The sequence below is a fragment of the Corvus brachyrhynchos genome, unplaced genomic scaffold (genome assembly GCF_000691975.1).
Source record: "Corvus brachyrhynchos isolate BGI_N302 unplaced genomic scaffold, ASM69197v1 scaffold1, whole genome shotgun sequence".
In the NCBI taxonomy this organism is placed as follows: domain Eukaryota; kingdom Metazoa; phylum Chordata; class Aves; order Passeriformes; family Corvidae; genus Corvus; species Corvus brachyrhynchos.
In genome coordinates, this window is record NW_008237222.1 from 9346930 (window position 1) to 9370459 (window position 23530).

Below are 23530 nucleotides of genomic sequence, written 5' to 3' on the forward strand. Positions count from 1 at the left end.
TCAGACTGACATGTTTAATTAGTGTATGCCCTGTGAATCTGTTTATTTCTTTGCTAATTTTGTTTGCTTGTTTTTGAACCTACATGGAATTGTTGTCTCCTCAACATAATCTGCCAATGAGTTGTGTTATGTAAATATTTAAGTTTGTGAAAGGTACTTTTATTTTTATTGCTTTGAAACTTCCATGTCTGCACACTTGTATATAGAGGGAAAGGCTCAACAGTTTTCCTATTTATTACTTCACTCTTCATATTTTTATAGATCTTTCCAAGTTGAAAAGTCCTTTCTTTGTTGTTGCTTTACGTGGAAGTTGCTTAAAATTTCTGGTTATCCTTGTTCTTCTCTATACCTTTCCTAGAGCTATTTTACCTACTTTAGTTCCAGTTCTAATGTGTGGAATGTCCAGATCTACACATTCTATTCAAAATACACAGCATTCAAAGCAGCATATTGATATCTTGTCTGCTCTCAGCAATTCTCTAAAACAGTTCCTCTATCATGGAAGATAATGCCAAGATCTCAGATTACTTTCCTACTATGCCTTCATCCTGTTTAAGTGATCGTGTTGCACCTTGATATTTGTGAACAAAATTAATTATCTGGCAGATTGCCTCTTCACAAGTTCCCAAAATTCTACAACTTTTTTTTCCCCCATCTTTAGTATTCTTTGCTCTTCCTTTGGTAGCATTTATGCCCTTTTCTATTTCCCCTGCCCTTTTCTATTTCCCACAACTATATATGACTTCCACCTATTTGGGAGGATGTATTTTTAAGAGCTACTTTCTTCTTTAATCTGGCTGTTTCATGAAGCTGAATCCTTTTTATTTTGTGGTTGGGTTTTCATTGAATGGTTCTGTTTTCATTGAATGGTTCTGTTTAATTAGCACTGTTCATTAGCTGCAATCCTCTGATGTGGTGGTTTTAAACTTTCTCCATGCAAGCTATAAAAAAATTGTCCTTCTAGCTGCTCCTTTTTAGCTTCCTGTTAACTAGTTTTCTCATGGTAATATGTAGATCTATTTAAGAAAGTAATGCTATTGTTCATTTCCCTTTCCATCAACTCAGTTCAACATGCCTATATGAAACTATATCACAGTCAAATTGCAGTGTTCCTTATATTAAATGTGTTTGGTGGGGGATTATGTTTGTTTGTTTGTTTGTTTGTTTGTGATTCTTGTTAGGTTTGGGTTGGGGTTTTTTTTTAATGCAGATAAAAATTAGTTAGTTATAAAAAGAAGGATTTCAAGACCTCTTCAGAAGCAAAATCCTTTCTGGATAAAGACAAAACCTGCCTTTTTATAGTGGAGATGTAGGTTTTTCTATGTGGTAAAGATGCAGTTGCTCCTCTGTGCTCTCGTTTTTTACATTGGATTGATCTTAAAGAACAAAAAAGTCTCTAGCTGCCTTGAAAAAGTATAAAGATGTATAAAAGGTTGAAAGGCAGGTGACTGCAGAGAACCACTGCTGCCCCTAGGCAGTAGCCAGTGAGCAGAAAAAGCCATGGTACACCAGTGTCTCTGACGTGTTAGTCAGGAACCTTGGTGAAATGACCAACGTAGGCTATCTTAGTCAAATGGAACACTCTTGAATTGGAATAGGGGAGTTAGCTATTTTTTTACCAAAAAAAAAAAAAAAATCAATCACAATTATTTACTATTTGATTGCTGTAAAGGGGAAAAAATTGGATATCTCACACCCCTACAATCTTTTCTAAGGACAACCTTAGTCTTCCAACATTCCCTTTAAATTACTTTTCATTGGTACTAAAGTAAAATTATGTGGTACACTCCCTGTCCTGGTTTGAGATTTGTCACATAATATTATGTACTGAAATTTTGCTAAAGTTTTTTACAGCCCAAAATACACCCTCAGGCTTGTATGAGTACAAGTTGTCCCTCAGTCATATTTTCTTCTTGAGTTCTGATTTTGCCATTTTGGAAAACACTGGCAGCAAAGACCATAATAAGTGGAAATAATGTCTGAGTGAAAACTGCAGGAGCACAACTTTTCCACAAGTTATATCATATACTCATTGTTCATTGTTTCTCTATATAAAATGTTTCCTGACAACCTATAACATCAGGGCCAAGACTAACTTGTTTTATGGCAGCAACTGGTGTGTATAATCAAAATTAAAATCAGAAGACTTGCAGGGATTGTCTGTTTGGAAAGAGAAATAGACCAAGAGGTATCTGAACATCTCTTCAAATTCCTACAATGCACATCTGTGATGAAGTAAACACAGCAAGGAGCTTTTGCTAGTGTCATAAATAGGATCAGATATGAAAGATCTGGATTGTAATGTTCTTGGTACTTGAAAACATAAACCAGGGAAAGACTTATGCCATAGATCATAAAATTTGAATTTAAAATGTAGAATTGAAGTAAATTATATAATTCACATTTTTTAAAAATCCCATGTAAATATTATTCAGTAATTATGCTGAAAATTTTGCTTATCTATAATCATCTAACAACTTTCTAGGATAACTGTATGGTATTCATTTTATACAGTCAACAAGTGATACATACAGTTAAGTGAGTTATGATACATATCCTAGCTAAATGGGATGAAAATAACTTAAAGGTGATATCTCTCAGAGCTTGTAATTCTAAGAGCAGAATCAGCAAAACTTGCAAGATTACCAGGTTAAACATTATGATCAGTGTGAATAACATGCACACTTCTTGACAAATTTTAATTTTTTCCACTTGTTCTGTTGTGCACTGGTTATGATAGAGGGTCAGAGAAAAAGATAATCACTCTTTGCTCTGTGCTACAGAATGGTTTGCATGGTCTCTTTACCTTGTCTTCTCTCCAGGCTCCTCACCTGTGTATAAGAAAAACAAGATGTCAGTGACTAGTTCAGCAGTGATTAAAGTTAACTTAGATGCCCAAGGGCAAACCAAAATCCTTCTTTGCTACTAAAAGACCTGATATTTTCCTAAGCTTTGCAGTTCACCCAGCATATAGGATTGTACCTGCAAACATGATGAATACCTAGGCACTGCACATGAGTATTCTAGATCTCAGTCAGGTTTTGGTAGAGAAACCAGAGAAAAAAATCCTCCTAAATTTTCAGTCCAAGTGGTAAAATCAGAGCATGCTTAATGTGCTGACTAGTTCCTTTTCTTCAAAAAAATGCAGTTTGGGATGCTACCTTTTTTGTAAGAGTAAGAGAAGCATCCTTTAATATCACTCTTCACAATATTTATTCAGGAGATGGGAAATCCAGGAGGAAGAGGGAATAAAAAAGAACATGAAGAATGATCAAATGTGAAAATACAAGATGGGTTAATGAGAACCCTCGCAGAAATTCTGTAGAATGAGAGCTAATTCTTTAAGGCTGTTTTTAATAACACCTGCCAGAGAAAAGAGTGAATGTGATCAAAGTTATTTGTTGTTGCATGTACTTCCTTGATTCTCACAAAATCACTCTGCTTGGATAGCAGCTGTTGGAACGGCACCCGAAATTCTGCCTCTGAGAACAATTTAATGGGCAGTTTTCACATTAACAAATATGTAGTTCACAAGACTAGCCAGCAGAGAGCAACACTATTTAAATTTGAACTGAGCGTGATATCTTGACAAACTAATTATTACATTACTGTGCATAAAACTGTATAATGCAGCACATTAAATGTAATGCTGTGTTACATCAGTCACAGCCACTCACTGCCAATGCATTCCGATGTAATGCCTAACCCAGAAAAACATGTATGCAAATCATCTGCATACTTGCTTTTAATTTGCATGATCTTGAGGGGTTCTTCTGAGGTTATAATGTATGGCAAACTTGTAGAATTAAACACAGATGTACTTTTATTTCACACACAAAATTTAACTGCAAAGCTTTAACAAGGAATTTGCACAATGAAATTATTCCCTCTAGCCACCTTAAGGGGTCAGATGGTCAGAATTAATTCAGTTTGTGCAGGGCATATTGGGCAAATAAAAACCATCTGTTTTATCTGCAAGTTTTTCTGTATCTGTTGGTGGAAAAAGTTTACCATCTCCTTTACATGGCAGCCCTCAAAAATTCCTAGTCTGGAATTACTCCAGTCCCTCTCTTGGTGCAGCCATTGGACAACAGCTATAAAAACTGTCTGCATAGTTCATTGGGGCATTGGTGAGGTGATCTGCTGAGTCCAGTCACCCTGAGAAATGCCCTTCAGTCTAGGCAATGATTTCTTTGCCCTTGTCTCTATTTCTTTCAGCTTCCTAAAGATATAGGGACCAACTTAAAATCCAGCTGTACCAAGAATGGCAGAGTAACAGGCTTTCCCAGATGGTGGGAAAGCCTCTTTACTCTGGCATCATGTCTATCCTGGTCCACAGATTTATACTGGAAGATGATGTGTCTGCCAAAGAACATAATTTCTTAATGCTGCCAGTGAGCAGAGCATCTCTATCATTCTCAGCCTGGGAGATGTCTTGGAACAGTTCTCAGATTGATAGAAAGAGATACTGAAAGGTGGCAGTGAATTCCTTGGCAAATATGAAATAGGTTCTGGAGGGAGAAATCCTGAACTGTCTCAGCCATATAGTATCTCTAATGTTCTTTTCCCATCTGCATTATTTTTCCACTGAGGCTGAACCAAAAAGTTAACAAAGACACAGACTATCCCTTTCAATTACTTAGGGATGAAAATTTTTTTTCGTTAAACAAGTTCCAAAAAAGAACAAAAACTAGGAAGAAAAAGCATTTAACTGAGAGTGTAGCATTAAACTTGTAAAGTGGCTTACTGAGCATCTTACAGCAACATAGTACATATATTATATTGAAGCAGAGGCAGGCAACCAACTTTCTATGAAAATCTTTCTGTTTTGCCAAATTAAATGATTTGGTCTGTGTTCATCCAGGCTCACCCACAAAGCATTCTTGTAGCCTGTCTTGCAAAAAGGAATATTCAGAGTAAATTTTACTTAAATATTGCTAAATATTTCCAGAAGGTGAATGCGAAATTAACATAGAGACTTCACAGCAGCAGTCTGATCCAAAAAATTGCACTCAGCTTAGGAAAAAGGAACTGTACCACGTATCTAGGCAAAATACAGGACATGTCATGAATTATGAGAGTTCAAAACAAATAGTGGACAGAAGGTGTAGAGGTCAATCAGAAGTCATTTTGGTTTTTTGGTCAGATTAACTTCCCAAAGCTTCTGAAAGAGTATGGAGATCTTTACAACACAAAATCGTGGAAATATCACTGAGTAAATAACCTGCTTCAAAAGATCCTCCAAACTTGCCTGTACTCCTGAAATCACAGGCATACATTACAGTGGAGATGATGTAATATACAGATTTAAAACAAGAATATGGGACTTTCAATATCAAGAAGTGTAACAGCACTGAGAGGAAGTAAAGAGGTACTGATTCCTCTGTTCCTTTTTTGGTTGATTCCTAGTCTGCTTGTCCTGGTGTGTTTGAACAGTGAAAGCCAACCGAACTCAGTTGGTTTCCACTCTGATCTAAAGTGTAGCAGATGATGCTTGCAGTACGAAGGGTGAGTAATAATGTCTTTCACATTTGCGTTTATCAGATTGTTTCAAATACAGCAATTAATTCAAGTCTCATATAATGCCAGGAGCCATCGTACCTTGTGTAAGCACAGTATAGAAGATTATTAAACCAGCTTTCTCTTAGAGCATTTAATGTGACACATCTTAAGTCATTCTCTTCACTTAGACTATATAGTCAGTACACTTCCCCCATTACTAAATGCCACAGGAATTTATGTCACTGATGTCTATGGGGCTTGATACTTATGGGGAAGACGAAAAAGCTCCAACTGGAAACTCAAGCCAAAAGGAATATTCCTCAAGGAGAACAGATGTGAGGGAATCCTCAGAAAGGAAGATCATGCAAGACAAGTTATGAATACCATCTGAATCGGAAGGATTAGTGCAAAGAGCTAGCAGAATATGAGTTCATGAATAGAGGGACCGCAAAACACCCCTCTGTCTTCTGGAAAGGTTGTTCAATTCTATCATAAACTTTCTGGCACTATGGCCACCCAGAGGAAAATGCAAAGTTAAGAGCATCTTTTCCATCTCTTTTTATATGTCCTCTTACTCTTTATCTTCTAATTTTTCACAAGAGCATTATTTAAAGTAAAGAAGCAGAGACAAGGCAGGCCATAAATTCATTTTGTGCCACATGGTGTGGTGTGCTTAGCACTCCCTCTTACTTGTGCCTGAGCACAGCCCTGCCCAACTTGATAGCTGTGATATGTCTGCTTAGAAGGTACAAACTGCTACAAGATCCAGTAGATTCAATCTAGAATGTATTATTCCAAAGCATTTGGGGCTAAGGAAACATTAGGCTGGCATGACCACAAACAGGACAAAGGCATAGCCTCTTCAGCAGTCTTCCTGCTGTGAGGAAATGGCCAGCAAGCTACAAGAATTGTGAACTCTATTTCTCACACATTAACCTGTTACTGACTGGTCCTTTTCATGGTTTTTAACATCATCAGGATCTCCAGAACCATACTGGAGGAACATTCTGGTCCCAACAAACACATATAAGGTAATCATAGATCATATCTCCCTAGACAATCTGGAAAAACCTCCACTGCAACAGACATTGCCTTCTTGCAGCCAAGGTCAGCTGTGTCTGGAGTGCTGACCTGGTGGTTGAAGGTGACAGTGTCTCATGGTATCCCTTTTGCATGCTTTACAATCTAGCCTGCTCTATTTTCAATCTAATTATCTTTTTTGCCACTGATGTCTCTCTCAGTTGGGATGAACTGGAGGTCAATTGGGATGAACTGGGATATCCAGATGCAGAGGGAAGGACTGCTGTAGTGTTTTTCTTTCCAGGGCAAGGCATGGACATATCTTCAGTGAACATCTCAAACATCACTGCTCATTACCTCTCAATCCTGACCAGTCTGCAGAAGGTCTGGACTTTTTCTTTCACCAGCTATTTCTAGGGTCTTGATCGTCCCTTTCAAAGCCACCCACACTTTAAACAGAAGGGCCATGACACAAAAATTAGACATGTATAGAAGACTATAGTGGAAGGCCATGTGTACAGCAACACTTCCCAGGCTCCATCAAGCCAGAACCCAAAGGTTTCCTGATCCTGATGTAGTATTGTTGTATAGCAAAAAATGGATTATTCTTCCATGAAATTCTCTGGAAAGATTGCAAATGGATTTTCATGACTTGGAGGAGGTTCAGCTGTGTTTTGTCTTAGCACCACTGCTGAGCAGGAGAAGAAGACATACTTTAGTCTAATCATATCTTCCTTATCAGCACATTTCAAAGTTCTAACAAATTTCTAAGTTCTAGGTAAGTGAATTCTTTCGGAAAATTTTACCAGTTACACATTAAAGATTATTCTTTAGCTGTGAGCTTTGGTTTGGGAAAATCAATATCTAAGTATCCATCATGTGAACACACATCTACCAAGTTGCATGCAGAAGAGATGCTAGGCACCACATAAATCCATAGAAGGGTTAGAGTGCTAGTCTTCTGCAATTATGACTGTTTCAAGTTAAAAAACAAAAGCATCAATTTTAAAAGTGTACTTTTAACTAACTCTTTCGGAGATTGGCTTCAGAAAATATGAGAATTCTGAAAGCTTTCCTTGGAAGATGGCAAAATCTTCAAAATCATCCCAGTGAGTACATTGCCAACGACTTATTTCAACACAGCTGCTAATCCATCATGTGCATTTTATGGAAAGAGTTTCCTCATATATCAGATCTGTTGGGCTGCAAGCTAGTCATAGTATGTTGTGCCTTCACCTGAATTTTTTGACTGGAATAAAGGATAAAAGATATCAACCCTCTTATGTGCCAGGTTCTTGAATGACAGAGATAAAAATACATTTTGGAAGCTGCTTATTGCTACATTATGCAGTCACTTTTGAAATAGTTAAAACTCCAAAACACCAAATAAATAAGTTGGAATACCATTTGCTGAACACAAATTTCTAGATGTCTGCCCACAAGGAAAAGAGAAGCCACTTTTTGTATTTGTTGAACAGAAAATGTGGCATTGCAAAGACTATGAATTACATAGTGTTCTCCCTGAAAAATAGAATTGCATAATATGTTGTTTTACTACTGCACGTAGTAAAAAATCATTCTTAGGTCCCAAAGCCAGAAAAAACAACACATGAAAGGACAAACTGACTACAAGTTCACTGCTTTGGATATAAAAAGGTATCTGGCATGATGAAGTCTTTTTTAGTCCATGTGGTTTTCATTTGAATTGGTTCATGTAAGGTTCTTTCAAGAGGAGGAAAAAAATGCGATAAATCTCCTTAGGAATAGAGCTGTGCAAGCTTGGGAAACTCGCTGGGCAAGCCAGCTTCTTTTGTTCGCCAAATTCTAGGGGCACAAGAGCCTAATGAGAGCTTAATTAAAATTGATGTGAAAAAATTAAACACTTTAAAGTATTGTTTGGGGGCTTGCAGAGCTCATGCCAGTGAAAGTTGATAATTTTGTGGGTTTGGAATTTAATTACATTAATTGGGGTTTTTTCATCTACAGAACTCTCTTGCTATCTCTTTTCTTTCCATCTAAGAAACAAACTAGAAAAATATTGGTAGGAAAGAGCCCGTCTGTTTTCCTCAGTTTCCCTGGGTCCAGAAGAGTGAGTGAGTGAGTGTTCACGTCAGAGTTGAGATGCTCTTCCCCTTTCAGGACATTTTTCTACGTGGTCTTTTGCAGGCAAGCATGAAATCATTCTGTTTGAGCTTTGAGCATATGTGCATTCATGCTACGCATCCTTGGACAGAGCTCTCTGCTGAGCACAAATTGATATTTTCTGTCTTTCAGCAGGGGCTTTAGCTTGGGCTCAGCACTGTAAATGCAGTAACATGGCTTCCAGTTCAAGGCTGTCATACATCCAACTGGCTCAAGTCTTGGGCAGAAAAACTTGTATTCTGCCTGCAAATTGTATGTAGACCTTCTCTGATACTCATTCACACTGAGCTTGATCTGATGCCTGTTGGAATCAGTGATAGTCTTTACACTTCAATAGGTTTTGCAATAATCTTCCTTCAATGTCTTGCAAGAAGTATTTATCACTCAGAACTTCTAGGGACTTAGGGGGCCCCAGGATGCCCAATATCTAGAAGTGTTAGATTTTGCCATTTCAGTTCAGACATCCCTTTCACACAAAAATTAACACTCTTGTTCCAAGCGAATTTCCAGTTTGGTAACAGATTTAGTGAGCATGAACACCATTCGCCATTCATCATCTCCAACGGCTGCTTGAAGAACTTTGAACTCTGGCAAGTTCATGGACAAGACAGGAGCTCACTTTGCTAGTAGCATTACCTGATTAGAGCCTATTGTGCACCAGTGCAAAACATGGCTGGGAATCAGTGGTGTTACATCAGCCCCATGAATTTGAATAGTCAGACTTTATATGGTTTTAAAGGTAATATATAAGTATATAAGTATATAACACCTTATAAGGTTGCTTGAAAGCGAAATGGCATCAGAAATGATTGTATTTTTTAATGGAACAGTTTTATCTAGGTCCTTACAAGTGACGCTCTCCATAGGTATTCTAACAAAGTTTCAAGGTCAGACAATTATTTCTCTGCTTATTTTTACATCAAAAATATTTACTCAAGCTAGACCAGAAAAGTTTAGTCTATCGGCAATGATTTTTTGGGGTTGTTGATTTTTTTTTCATTTGGCAAAAGAAGCTAAAATAAACAGGTTCTTTTGGGTTTTTTTTAAAAAGTCGTCTGGTTTTGGGAGGAAAACACCCACTTCCTGAAGTGGTTAATCTTGAAAACAGAATTTTGGGACCCCTCTGTTATAATTTTGTATTACAAACCAAGTAGAAAAACAACTATCTGAGTGGTGGAGCAACATGATCAGCTGGTTTTTTGCTAAAATTAAACCTTTCTATGAGCTAGGCCAGTGGATATCAGCTATCTCTGGATATGAATATATTTGTGTCTCAAGGGAATAACATGGGTATTTTGATGAATAAGTCAAGCCTCTAGACAGCCCAACAGAGACTATTTCTTACATATTGTTCCCAGGGAAACCAAACTGAAAGCAGAACTTTCCAAAGAGGAAGCAGCCATCACAAAACACTGACCAGCTGTAGGTGGATGTGCTTCACAGAAATACTTCTGGGTTTTTACCTCCTTTTATCTATTTCTTAACAGTAAATAGATCCTTTAATCCCATGGCTCCTGCAGGTGAATTCAGCTCACTAATAAAGAACATGCTTTTCCAGCCACATCGATTTTACATTTGTATAAAGTCCAATGGAGTCTGTTCAGTAAACACAAAATTCTTCCACTGGGCCTGAGAGGTGTGATGACAATGAACAAAAAACCCAGACAGAAGCATTTTTCCAACTTAATTTTTGCAATGAAAAAAATTTCTTCAAATCACCTGCAACTGAGCAATAAAGCTCAAGCACTGTAAATTCATGCATAAATTGGTTCTGTAATTTTCATCCCTACCTCTGTACCAAAGCTAGCTTCTTATATATGCACTCTTATCTTTCTACTAAAAGAAAAGATATTTTCTTTTAGTAGTCTCATCAATACAAAGAACTTTTAAAGCCAAGTTATGGCACTATCAGAGTCAACCCAGAATCTTTTGATCAAGTAATCAAATTAAATATCAAAAGGCAATTAAAAAGATTTCAGTCTACCTCCAGCTTTCAGTCAAGCATGATGAAAGCATTATTATTATTTTATTACCTTCCACTTTCTTGAATCCTGCCATATGGCTCAGGTGATGTAGATCCACAATTATTGAAGAAGGTTTAACTTAGATCAAAGCATCATGGAATTCAAAATTTTACTACTTTCTCTGAATTTCAGCAATGCTGTTCCATGGGTTTCTTTCCGACCCATTGCCTTATAGTATAGCAAATTCTCAGTTTACACAACACTTTTCACATCCACAAAGACATCCAATATATCACAAAGAATTATTATTGCACTTACATTTTTCATACCCTGTCAATTCTTTTCTTCATCTTAAATTAAATGTTCTTAGCAAGAAGAAAACAGATCTTCCTTTTTTTGTAACCACAGTATTTGGTATCCTGGGATATAATGTGAACAGTATGCTGCTCCTGCTATTATTATTAATAGTAATTTTGTATTATGTAATTTGTACCTTGTACAACGTTCAAAATCAGCATATTCCTGTGCCCAGAGTATTTCTGATTTTGGGGGACATGTGGCACCAGTTGTATCTGGATGAACTGCAACACAGAATAACAGAAGAATATCCTTAGGAGCTTAGTGGCTGGTGGGATAAATATGCCTTCTTCTTTTGACCAGCCAGTTCTGCTGGCTTCAAAGCAAACCAACTCCATGAGCTCTCAGAATTTTTAGGATGACAAGAAGATTGCCATCTACTGACCTGAAGCTCATATTGTACATATTGATCATTAGGGGGCTGAACTCCCCAACCTGTCCCCCACATATAGAGCAGATGGAAAGAAATGGATTCATTAAGAGGAATTCAAAGCAGGATGTGTCCTGAAACACTGCTTGCAAAGGTATTTTTGTGTCTCTGGTGATTTTAGGACTGAAGGAAGCCTCCTAACTGGGGCACTTAGTAGTTAGATATTCAGTGATTGGAGTGCTGCAGTGGTACAGGGAAAGGGTAGCTCCATTGTTCCTCTGAGGCCTCAGCCCATTTTTTTTCCAATAAATTTCCAAAATTTTTATAGCAAGAGCTGTGGTCTTTCTGCACCCTTTATATTTACTAAAACCCAGACATCCATCTGCAGAGCAATAGAAAGATCAGACACCAAGAAAATATAGAAAAAAAAGCAAAAAGAAGCATGGAGAGACAAGTTGTGATGTTAGTGTGTGTGTGTATGCATCTGCCATGATGGTTTAAGTATGTTTTGGTGTTGATATGTCTGTAGGAAGGAAAGGACAAAATAATTTCAAAAAAGTATAACACCAATAAGGTGATCATGAGGGAATGTAATTAAAGGGATGTGAGGCTATGAGTGCTGATACAACACAGTGGAAAGGGGAAGGAAATCAGAGGCATGAGAACATAACGGCTAATGAAGGATCTTAGAAGCTGAAACCAAGAATTTAACTTCATAAAAAGTACATCAGGAGCCCAAGGATGTGCTCTCTTCAAGCAGACAAAAGCCAGATGTAGTGGGGCTTGCTATGCAGCTTTGGGTCATTATTACATGTTGGTTCCATTACTTCTGTCTTCATCAAGTGTTATTAACTCATCATCACCACAGGCTGCCTTTTTGTCATGTACATCTTTGTACTCTGAGCAAAACGTCATTCATTGCTCATAGTTTCTTCCAAGCAGAGTAGCAATACCTTTGTGGCTGGAAGGATAGTCATGATACCTGAATTGCTGGAGCATACTATGGAAGTATGGCAGATCCTGCCAGGGAGCAGGAAGAAAATAGAGCAACAACTCATATGTTATACCTCTAAGATGCATAAGTGTGTATAGCCAAAAATTTCTTCATTGCCATAAACTGCTAGGGTTTGGGACCCAAATAAAAAGACAGCTCACGTGAACCTTAGTTTGGTTTCAAGTAAAAAGTCTATTTCATCCTTTATTTTTGATCAAAGTTATTACCAGGGGTTTTTTTCAACACTAAAAGGAGGTTTCAGTGTCAGCTACATAGCTATCTAAGTATTCAAAAAGTGTCACCAAATTTCAAGGGTTGTTCTTCACAACAGATTCTTCAACTTTTACAAGAGCTATAATTTTGACCGAGTTTCCAGTCAGGTGCACATTAGGAATGGTTTTAATCAAATTAATTAGGTGCCACTCATCAAATAAATATTTACAAATAGGTAATTTTACCTGTGATGGGGGAGAAAAATAGCAGACAATCCTAGAAAAATTTCCTGGCTCTTTCTGGTGTTTTTTTTTCTTGCCTCTGTTATTAAGCAACTACTCGTTTCTCGATAAGCCCCTGATGTCAATTCAACCCTTTCATACTTCAAATGGCTCTGGGCTTTGGTTTAACTTGCAGCAGATTAATTCTGTCTCTTCCATTGAGTTTAGTTGTCTGTGACTTCCCTGCAAAAGCAGATATTTTCTTTGTGAACAAACTTTGCTTCTCTGAGATATTATTCAGCTTTGTGCAAACTGCCATCACTCAGAGAGGATGTTCTCCAGGTTTCTTTTGTAATCTGCTCTGTACCAAACTCAGGCACCTTCTAGGAAGCTCATCTGTGCCCTAGGAAAAATGTGCAGTCCCTCCCTGCTCAGTTTCTTCTCACTTTCAGAGAAAGGCAAGGCAAGTCTACTGCTGGTTGTAGTTTCTCTTTTCTTGACTTGCTGCCACACAAGGTTATCAGTAGACTGAGCAGAGGAGTGATGGTGGTTTGTTTCCCCTGTCACAGAGGCATAGCAACAGTTCACCCTCAGAAGATGTATGGCAGGAATGTGATGTCCCTGTTCCAGTGAGCCAGAGACAAAAATCTCTACAGCACTTGACCAGAATCAGCTGTTCTGCTCTGTCGTGCACTGGAAGATCTCTCACACCAGCTGGATGGGTGTCACAGCCACAAACTGAGTGAGAAGTGCCAGGGTTTGCCTCAGGCATGGAGCCAGAAACAGAATCTGACACAGTCCCACAGTCATGCCTAGCTCCCAAATGCATTGCTCCTATTAAAAATCTCCATCCCTTTCCTGAAACCCATTTATTTTAGGGAACATCTGTTATGCCGGTGTAACTGGAGGGCACATTGTGTTGGTGTAAACAAGGCCAGGGGAAGTTTCATGCTGTCTTCCCACCATGTCTTCTTTGTTCTGCTCCCTTCTCATCCCAGTGACAGCTGTGTCCTGGGCAGAGCTTACCATTTCTGTGGAATAGTGTGGCATTTTTATCCTGATTTCCTAATAGTGTGATAATTGTGAGATCATGTCCTTCATGTGTTTGTGGAAACAGCCATTGTAGAGGTACCCTATAGCCCTTACCCTTCCTGGTAACTTTTTATCCTGTTTATCAGTCTCAAAAAATATGCCAGAAGGTTGAAGAGGTTTGAAATATCAAATGACTGGTATATCTCCTGAGAAAAAGGTGTGATGAAAAGGAAGGCATGGTAATAGCAGCACACCAAATATTAGACCTCAGAAAATTTGCAGGATTTCTTTTCTCTCTCCCTTGTATCCACTAGAGACAAATGTATACGAAACCTAACTCCTTCAGTGCTGCTGCTAGTTGAGTTACTTTTTGTCTGTAAGGCTCAGTGTAAACAAAGGTTATCTCACTGAACGCTCCTTCCAGTCTCACTTTGGTATGTAGACAAGACTGACAGTCAAGAACTGTCTCCTCCAAACAGGGTAATGATCAAAACATGGGGAATAGTGTGTCAGAAGACACTTTTATGTCTTCTGCTCTCAGTTTCCCAAAGGCTCAATACTGTGAAGGGCCAAGGCTTACACCCTTGCTTATATTTGGGGTTTGCTTTTTATTGTGTTTATCTTGCTGTTTCCACATCCACTGATGTATGTGGTAGCAGAGGCATGAACTGAGAACAGTTTCATCTGTAGATCTCCATATACAGCAGGTCACCCGGCCATACACAGGAAACTTGACTTCCATGGACAGGTTTTGCATTTTCTACTTAGAAAATATTAATAAGAAAAAGCATCTATCAGACCAGACAGTCTTCACTGATACGTGCTAAATAGATAAAACACCAAAGAATCAAAAATGCTAATTATGAGTAATGGGCAATTCAGATATACTTAGGACCCCCAGATCACTGAGTCTGAAGCCTTATCTGACACTACTTCTTCTCCCATCTGTGAAATTATGACATACTAAGTGCCTAGATTTCAGTAAACTAAGAGTGACCTGGAGGTTAAATTTAATATTCCATTGTCATGAAAGAAATGTCCTTGCTGCACACTGTAAATTCTGAGAAATTCCATTAATGTGTGTAGACAAAATACTTAGGCTTCACACTACGAAAAACCCCAAAACCAGACAAGGGCAACGGGCAACTTGATCCCTTTGTAAAACTTTGTAATTTTCTAACCCATGCTTTTGCTACTTGCAAAACTAAATTGACCCTGAATTTAAATTTTACAAACATTGTAAAGAAAATTTCTTTTTTTTTCCTCCTTGTCCTTAGCCTGAAGTTAACTTTATGTTTGATTAACTCAGAGACTTATTTGCTAATAGCTACTAGCAATAGTGATGCAACATTGTCATGAATTTTCATCTTGTTCCACTACATTCCATCAAAAACACTGAAAAGATTATCCTTTTGTATTATGCTAGGATTCCTCAGACAGGCTGTGGTGCCTGTGAAAGGTTCTCAGTAAATACTGCTTTTATTTCCAGGTACAATTTTGGAAGACAACAGTTACACAACTTTCCAAAGAGCAACAGCATCCCAGCAGCAAAAATTTACAGCTTTTGGACCAGAGCTATGGCATATGGGTCGGAACTGTTTGTGACTCAAACCACAGAGGAAGCTGATGCTTTCCTGCAAAAAAAAGATGGAGCTTTTTGCTCAGCACTGCTGGTAGAAAGGGGAAAAGACAGCTATCAAAATTTTATTTCCTTACTGCCTGACAGTAATGCCTGACTCTGAGAATTCAGGTAAGTAGGGAAAAATGTACTTAATAGAACATGAGTAGGTCTGTTTTTGAAGCATCAGTTTCAGCTAGGGAGATAATGGGCAATTGAAAAGCCTCCTTGTGCTGGACTGGACTAGACCTGCTAGGGAAGACATGATTATAAAATATCTCTCTCAGACATCTGTATGTTCTTCCTGAAGCCTTTTCTGTTTGTTTCTGATGTGAAATTTTACTTTATTTGCCACAATGGAGTAGTGTATATAATTCACTTCCCATTAAGGTCCATGGGGACAGTTAATAGAAGTGGGGCTGGCAAACAGCCCTCATCCATACTGCATTGTTTGAAATGGTTACTCAATTCCCCATCTTTGACATTGTTTTCAAACATGCAAGTTTTTTTTAATGAACAGAGTAAACTCAAATGTTAGATCAATTCGATTTTCTTTTATCCTTGGTAAGCACAACTGAAACAGGATAACTCTAAAATGTTGCATAGACCTGTTAAATAGGAAGACTTCTTTATAAGGAAAGCTACAGAAAGCAGAGAATTGTAAAAAACTGAGGAGTGACAGTGCCATACTTGTAGACAAGATGAGTACATGAAAGAAGGAATGCTAAGGAGAAATGATCAAAAATGTGTGGAGATTGTATTAGTGAACAATCTCATTAGAATGATTCGTAGTTGAGCAATTTTGACTTAGAGAGGTTCCTTTAATTCATGGCAAGAAACTGGGAGGTCCTGGAACCATAGAAAACCAAGAATTAGTGATAGAAAACACCAAAAGTTTAGAATTTCCAACGTAGGTGATTATTCCAAATGTTTTGAATCTTGTAGCTTTGTCGTGTTAGATGTTAGATTTCATACTAATGTTAAATGTGGACACTCTGTCCCAAGACCATTGAGATCATTTCTGCAGTACTAGAGCAGGATGCGTTATACTTCATTGGTTTCCCAGAGATATTTATCTAACTTGTTCTTAAAAATTTGCAAGGAAGGAGATAAAATGCTATTCCTAATCTGCTCCTGTATTTTATTGTGGGTTCTGATCACTGATAAACTGGAGGGATTCTGTTAATGAGCAGTATATCCACCTTAGATGAAAAGATGCTGGACTAGATTTTTATAATGGCCTTATGTCTCATTTTCCAACTTTGCAGATCTTTACAATCACCTTTTCTGTCCAAAGGTGGTCTTCCTGCTGTCTTTGGGTTAACATAAAGCTAACAAATGACCAATGATAACTATTATTGCTACTTTAAAGGCACTGGCATTGCTATTACTATAATTAGTGGCACTACTATTTTACTTTGTTTATATGACGGATTGCTGGCTGAAGGAAACCAAAAATGAAACAAAATTTTGATAGACTAGTATGTAAACCTTAGGAAAGTGGGATTCCACCTGAAATGCAGGAAAACATGAAGAAGTAGAATGGGAAGTGTAGTCAAAGTCCCTTTTCAGTTTCTAAGGGAAGTTAGACATCTAGGTATAGCAGGACTGGGCCATGTGTCAAGGGAACATTGTGGGACAAAGTGAGCGTCTACCAGTCCAAAACATCTACCTCCTCCCAATACACTTCTCATCAATATTCCAGATTCTTCAAAGACCTACTTCCAAGATGCCCTGACAGGTGCAGTTGGTGACAAAGTGGAGAGTAAGCACTGTGTTGCCAAGTAGGACAAATGTAGGACCATGAGAAAATCCCTACTAAATCACGTGATCTACAAAAGTGTGGCATGCCCACCAACACCCAGGCCTGAAACATCCGTTTGTCATCTTTCCAGGAAAATGTTTCCAACACTTTAAAGTTTTCCGTGCTTATTGAAGATTTTGTTTCTTGTGGCATTTATGTGCATTTACGTAACTTCTGTAAATCTGTTGCTAATTGTTGTATTTGCTTCTTTATTTCATTTGTCCGATGCCCTTTGAGTGGTTTCAATAAAATTGCATATTATGACTAACGGTCTCTGTCCCCCATCAGAGAGTACTTTTATGTCTCAAATAAAGAAGGTCTGACAAATAGACCCTACGCCTTTATTCTTTACACATCCAAGTCTCCCATCCCACTCTTTGACATAATGGGATTCCTTCAGGATGGGACAAGGTGACACTCACACTGTGCAGGCTGGGAAGGCATTGAATCCACATGGTAGTCAAGTTTCTCACTCAGCTCAGACAATAATAAGGCACTGAGATGTGGCCTTCAAGATTTGCAAAGGATATTGTAATGGTGTGCTTCTCCTTCCCATTCCCATATATATCTGTATATATCCTATATTATATCCCATAATCTGCTCAGGTGGTTGTTGGGATCCCTCCCCTGCCATGTAGCCCTGGGAGAGGGGCCCTGAGGGCACATGCACAGGGTTTCCCTGCCCCTGCTCAGCCTCGTTCCCATTGGTTGGTTTGTGTTCCCTGCGCGGGCAGAAGGACCCTTGGGCCCGTGACTGGAACAGTTCCTGGGCAGAGCTCCGGCCATGCAGCTGGAGAAATAAACATCTCTGAAACAGCTAGCAAGAATCTGTCTGTCCATATATATTTCCTTTCCACGGGACTCCTGGTTTGGTATATGCGTGTTGCAGGATCCCCACTGCAACAGGTGGTAACCACCAGTACTGGTTGTAATGGTGTGTCTGGTCATGAGAGCTCTCTCCAACTCAAGCTGGTTTTTGGGGAGACAGATAGCAATACAATAGCCAAAGTTTAGAGCAACGCATCCACCTAATCAAGGTCTGAGTCAAGCCAACTTTGGAAGAAACATTTGCAGTTGACATACAGATCCAGCTATGAGTCAATTACCTTACTTCTTAAATTGTGGGACCCGTTGAGGTCTACTGCACAGAAGTGGGCTGCATGCCAGGATCTCACCTGGAGTAGACACAAGGTTACTTCTCAAGTAACTTCTCAAAGAGAACTCTTACTGCATCTGATAACTCAGTAAGTGACTTGGGAAGAAGCATGTTGAAACTTTGAAATCTCAGCTAGGTGATATAAAGGGTTGAATGTGCACATATAATCCTTTAGACATAAACTGTTGACCAAGTCTGGGACTAAGCTGGATTCAGCTGCACCTAAACTCCCTTCTGAGAAGGGGTTTAGAAAGCAAGGGGATCCTTTCTGAACTTCAAAACTCAGCGGGAGGGTGCCTGTGATAGTTTTGTCTGACCCTATCAACTGTACCTTACCACCAAATCTTGTTAAACTACTGTCCTATTTACAATCAAACTTTGTTAAATCACACTGGTTTATATCAGTTAACATATTGTTACTTCTCTCTTATGAAGTGCTTAATCTGTGACAGAAATGCACTTAGAGCACACTCAGCAGTTATAGTGTATTTGGTACATTCTAAATAAATATCCGTCTGTATAGATTACTGCAAAACTCAGCTATGTTCAAAGATCTAATTCACAAAAAAAATTGCATATAAACATGTTAGGGTCTCCCCCCCCGCCATGTAGCCCTGGGAGAGGGGACCTGGGGGACAGACACGGGGTTTCCCTGCCCCTGGTCAGCCTCGTTCCCCATTGGTTGTTTTGTGTTCCCCTGTGCGGGCAAGGACCCTCGGGTCCCGCGATTGAGCAGTTCTTCGGCAGAGCTCCAGCCATGTGGTTGGAGAAATAAACATCTCTCTGAAACATCTATCAAGAATCGGTCCATAGATATTTCTTTTCCACGGGCCTCATTGTCTGATACGCGCGTTGCAGTTTCCCCACTGTAACATAAACATCTATAGTGCTAATTGTTACAAAGCAGTTCTACTGAACAGTGCTGGTTAGCTGGAACCAGAAATGGTTCTGTTCTTAATAAGGTTGTTCCAGGAAAAGTGAATCCACAAGTAGCTACTCTTTTTCATTTCCTCCATTCTCCTCTGTCTGAAGCCAAATCTGCTTGGCACTGCAGCAGCTGGCTTCCAAGATAAGGCTGTGAGATCTTGCTGAAGCATACTATGGTCTCTGCGTATGCACAGATGTCAGCAGCATTTCTGCAGTGCAGGGATCCCTCTGTAGTGGCTTGCGTCTTGACAGTGCTATGCATTCCTAGACCCTCCCCTTATGCAAACCCAGACTAATCACAGAAACATCACAAAGAGAAATGTGGAAGTTTGAAAGGCCAATGCCATCAAATTCCACAGCTTCAATAGCTCCTAGCATAACCCTGAGCAGTGAGAATACATTGACCCTAGCAACAGGTTTGGTATGCTGGTCCAGAAGACAGTATTAGTATTCCAAAGACTGTCAGTGCAATATCTATATACTGGTTTAAAAGAAAATTAGTGACTTTAGTCAACAAATGAGCTTAAAACGTCTATTGCCAAAGTTTATGTGCGACGTAATTCTACAGATTCATCTTCAGTGGCCAGTATCCATCTCACCCACATTTTTAAAATATCCCCATTCACATAAGGCATTTTTATATAGATATAAAACAATAAAATGTTGAACAAATTCTTACAGTTCATAATATATTGGTGGTTTCTTCCCAAAGCAACACAAATTATAATGTCAAAACACTCATTTTGATAATGTAGAAAAAGCAGGGATTTTCATTTTAGTCCCTCAATAATATAATTATATCTGCTTTTTCTGGAATTCATTTGAAAGTTGATGGTCTGAAATCCTAATCTTGACATTTTTTTTAAAGTAATTTAAAAATAAACCTCTGTGATTCACTTTTGCAGAGACGCAAGTTTCAAAACATGAATAAAATGGGGTCAAAAATCAAATAGGAAACTTTTTTCTTTTTAAAAAGAAAAAAAAATTGATGATATTATTTTGGGGCCTGGATCTTTATCTGAATACCTGACAACTTGGAGGAAGGAGATTTCTTTCAGAAGTAAGTTTGCATGCAGGCGTATGTCTTTCTTTGAGTTCCCTAGGCCCAATTTCATCATATGTTACAGTACGTTTTACTTTAAAACAACGCTTGGAGGCAATAAGTAGTTTGAAGTTGATCAAAGGTCTGTGCTTAAGATATTCCAGCTCCAGTATTTACTACTGTATATTCAGAAAAACATAACAGTAAAAACCAGTCTAATGTCAGAATGCGATAACTAGGATATAAGTAGAAATATTAGTGAAAAGAACCTAATGAGAAAGGAAAAAAGAAAGAGTATCATCCACAGAAAAACCGCTGTGATTTCCCAACACTGATAAATGAAATTTGCTTTGGGTAAATAAGAAAGAGGAAAAAAGTCAGCTTGTGTTTCTGGGGTGGAAAAGAACAGGCCATCCAGCACAGGCACTGTGTGTGGCTCTGTTAGCCATCAGCACCAGAAAGAAGACATTTTCTTGGTCTTAGCCTCGGGTAAACTGCAGAGGCTATTCAGTTAACCTCACAGACTACCTTAGAAACTAGAACAGCTAAAGAGCATCTGGAGTATGATCTTATTGCTCTATTTTTTTCATAACTTTGTTGCAAATTCCACATTTTCATTTTTCAAGTAAACTTATTTAAATTCTTGCGTATGAAACCAACTTTGCATCATATGACACACATGGGCGAAGTAGTCTTTAACATCAAATTGTGCCACTTTCACTCTTGCAATGTCCTGGAAGAGGTCCAGCATGTTAAGAGAACACAAGTGTGCCTCTGGCTGTACTGTAAAGGCCAGTAGACATTAGCAATGTGGGTGACTTGTGCTGAGGACATCAGGGCCACCAGTGAGTATGTGGCACCCATGAGTGCTCTTCACATCTGTTATGCACTGGCTGCTCAAGGGCTCTTCAAGAAACAGGAGAAAATAGAAAGAATAGAGCAGTCACCCCACAAGAAGAAATGAAGAAATGGCGAAGAGAGAGGGCCTGGAATTAACAAACAATTCACAAGAGATTAAGAGATGGCAGAGACAAAGATGAGGTAGGGCAGAAGGGAAGGACCAGCCTGAACCCAGGCGGGCTTGCATGAAGATAAACTGGACAAAATTTCACAGGGTACGGGGAAGGGTATTGTAGGACGAAGGTATGAGATGGGAATATGAGGCTCATTGTCACCAGGGACAATCTCATGAAACCAAGCAAGGTATGGAAAGAAATGAAGATCAGTTTATCTGCAGTGGAATTTTATTACTTTGCAGAGCAAGATGGCAGATCTTAGCAATCTCAGGCAGTTTGAGAAGCAGCAAAAAAAAAGGTATCAGTGACGAACTGTGGAACACCTTCTTAGAGAGTAACCTTATCTTACAGGGTAATGCCTGTGCAACAAGGCACACAGTTTTCTGCGGTCCAGTATAGTTGGTTAGAGGAACTTGTAACAAAAATGCAAAAGGAGATAAATAGAACATTTCTTCTCTTGACTTCAATGTACTGGGAAATTACATAGAGAAAACAATGGCAATTGATAAAAAACTATGAGGCAACAGAAGATTTCCAGCAGAAAGAAATAATTGCCGAGAATTACTATGCAAGTATGTAGTCTGCCACAGGAACTATATATAAGTATTCATTTTAAAAAGCCCAACTGAAACACTCACAAACTAAGTGCAACCAGCTTGAACAACAAAACAAGAGCTTTAGTAGCAGCACGGGTTGACAAACTGGATATTATAATAAAAACCAGTGGGCCTACACTCACGACTAGAATGCAGGTACTGGGGAATATGCACTTTTCAGTCATCATATGATCAAATTGGTAAAAATAGTTGTGAGCATCTTAAGTTAATTATGTGGTATTCTGCAGAATGAATCGTGAAACAGAATCCTTTTGGGTCTAAATCATCCAAAGGAAGAAGAATGAACAAAATTATATTGTTGCAGTCCTGGGAATGAGCCATGGGCCAGTACAGTAAGAGGGGGGAACAGAGCTCTTGTTAACATTATTAAAGGCAGAAATCTGACAGGAACAGTCTCATTTGGAAGACCTTAATTTCCAGATAGAGGTTGGAAAGCAACTACGACTTTCTGCCAGGTGCAGTAAAAAGGTCTGGAGTCAATTTCATGAGGCTCTGAAGAAACATAACAAAAGCAAACACAACCCAAGCTTTAAATGAACCCCAACTGAGCTCCCTCTCCGAAATTTGTGAAGCTAAATTAACCACTTGGGCACTTAAGAATGAGCAAGACTTCTTCACTCACATGCCTTGACCTGTGAAAAAAAAACATTTAAAGAAACAGATATATGAAGGGAATAATTTGCTACAGGCTTCAGTAAGAGCAGTAATGTTGACCACCAGGGTGAAATTGGGATGTGTGGGAATGGTAGGGGAAGCAAAATTCAGAATTTAAAATAGTCTACTTCAATATCACATATTCTGCACTTCAAAATTTCTCAGAAACAGATACATTAAATTCTAGTGTAATAAATTACCATACAGGAGTTTTATTTTGTGAGGACAACATCTCCCTTTAAATGGAACATAAAAAAATACATAGATTTTCTAAAGATGAATCATGCCAACATATCCCAGGCCTTTGTTTGATATTTAAAGGCACGAGGGATGTTAGAGGAAGTACAAACCTACCTCTGAAATTTCCACTACTTTGTACAAGTACCCTCACATGAATTTTCTAAAGGGTGCTGAGCATCCCTTGCAAAAGAAGGATCCACAATTCCAAATCAGTCAAGGGTGTAAGTATCCACCACATAATATGCTGGATCTATTTGTCAACTGCTAAAGCATTTGGACAGAGCAATTAAGCATTTTTAGGAATTGAATGACATTTAGTAAGAGAAAACACAAGGCTATGTGTGCAGAGCTTATGGCAGTTTTTCCTTCAGGGTTTAAAATAGGCCTAAAACTATCTACCTTGAACACAGTTTGTATGGAAACAGAGCCCCTCTTTACACAAGCTGAGACATTTCTTAGGGACAGGGTCGCCTTCATGTCATGCTCTTCCTTTAATTAAGGTCTTGATTTATTGAAGTGCTGCTTTTAATAAATTCCACTTGATATATGTGTATGATCTGGACAAGAACTGATGGAGGCTTCTGATGAAATGCAGCTTGTCAGGAAATGTACAATTAATACAAAGTCCTTCAACAGGAATG

The 23530-nt window shown here is 38.6% G+C and overlaps 2 long non-coding RNA genes across 2 annotated transcripts in view; one reads left to right on the forward strand and one right to left on the reverse strand.

Moving 5' to 3' along the window:
- Positions 1–17568, forward strand: part of LOC108445411 — a 22278-nt gene extending 4710 nt beyond the window's left edge. Inside the window, exons 2-3 of the long non-coding RNA XR_001860260.1 lie at positions 15305–15565; positions 17139–17568. This is a non-coding gene — a long non-coding RNA (uncharacterized LOC108445411). The remainder of the gene's footprint in view (positions 1–15304; positions 15566–17138) is intronic.
- The window catches only part of LOC108445410, a 245717-nt gene that overhangs the window by 31497 nt on the left and 190690 nt on the right, over positions 1–23530 (reverse strand). Inside the window, exon 12 of the long non-coding RNA XR_001860259.1 lies at positions 2807–2831. This is a non-coding gene — a long non-coding RNA (uncharacterized LOC108445410). The remainder of the gene's footprint in view (positions 1–2806; positions 2832–23530) is intronic.